Source organism: Lucilia cuprina, chromosome 6 (genome assembly GCF_022045245.1).
Source record: "Lucilia cuprina isolate Lc7/37 chromosome 6, ASM2204524v1, whole genome shotgun sequence".
Classification (NCBI taxonomy): domain Eukaryota; kingdom Metazoa; phylum Arthropoda; class Insecta; order Diptera; family Calliphoridae; genus Lucilia; species Lucilia cuprina.
Window position 1 is genome coordinate 55,810,545 of NC_060954.1, and position 1,552 is coordinate 55,812,096.

Consider the following 1,552-nt stretch of genomic DNA (forward strand, 5'->3'; position numbering starts at 1 on the left):
ATATATTATATGAATATATCCGATTTTAAATATCCAAATCTTTAAAAGCATTATTAATTATTGCAAAAACTCAAATTTCAAACACTTTTTGAAATTATACAATTGAAATAAAATCCCATCAAAACGCGCTAATTTGTTTTGTTTTATTGTCATTCTATTTTCAGATAATTCGATAACATCAAACATGAATAAATACAAAGAATAATAAATACTAAACCACTTCTTAAACATTGCGAAAAACCCCGAAAACAAAAAAAGAAAACTTACAATAAAATCATTAAACAATGTACAAAGCAAACACCCAACAAAAACAATAACAAACAAAATAATAATAATAATAATAATAATAATAACATCTGCTGATAACAAGAAGTCAGAGTTTAGGAGAAAAAACAACAACAACAACATCAACACGAAAGTCATGACATACGAACCTCTGATATTCCCACAAATGGAGGAAAAACCAACACATACAATTATGGAAACATTAACAACATCGTTAAGATCCACTATTATAACAGACACACTGATACCAACAATCGCAATGGAAACAAATAAAACTCTCCATCTGTTAGATAAGAACTCAAGTTTAGGTATTACGGAAAATGATTTTCGTCTGTTTGTGGAATACATGCAAATCTATAAGACAACCCACGAGTGTGCGGATTATTGTAAGGGAGAGTTTTATCAAATGCTAAGGGCTTATAATGGTATTCATGGTTATGTTGCTCTAATGGTAAGTACACAAATACACAATAACATTAAGTGGGGAAGGGGGGGGGGGGGAAATATATTTACTATAATACATATAACATTACTTAACTGCTTCCACTTTCCTTACAAATTAATTGGTCGATATGTTTAAATAAACATTTAAATATATACTGCCTACATTATAATGTGGTTTGTTAAGTAGTCTTTATATTGGTTAAGTGTTAAAGTTATTTCTCTATCGTGTATTAAGAACTGAGGGTATTGTATTATTAGATAGTTTTACAAGTAGTTTCTGGACTAGTCTAGACATTAGTCGAAATACTAATACTAGACTATAAACTAGAGTAGATTAGACTATAGACTAGACTATAAAATAGATTATAGACTATAAACTAGAGTACAAACTAGAATATAGACTATACTATAGACGAGACTATAAACTAGACCATAAACTAGACTATAGACTAGACTATAGACTAGACTACAGACTAGACTATAGACTAGACTATAGACTAGACTAGATTATAGACTAGACTATAGACTAGATTATAGACTAGACTATAGACTAGACTATAGACTAGACTATAGACTAGACTTTAGACTAAACTTTAGACAAGACTATAGCCTAGACTATAGACTAGACTATACACTAGACTACAGACTAGACTATAGACTACACTTTAGACTACACTTTAGACTAGACTTTAGACTACACTTTAGACTAGACTATAGACTAGACTATAGACTAGACTTTAGACTAGACTTTAGACTAGACTTTAGACTAGACTATAGACTAGACTATAGACTAGACTACAGACTAGACTATAGACTAGACTAT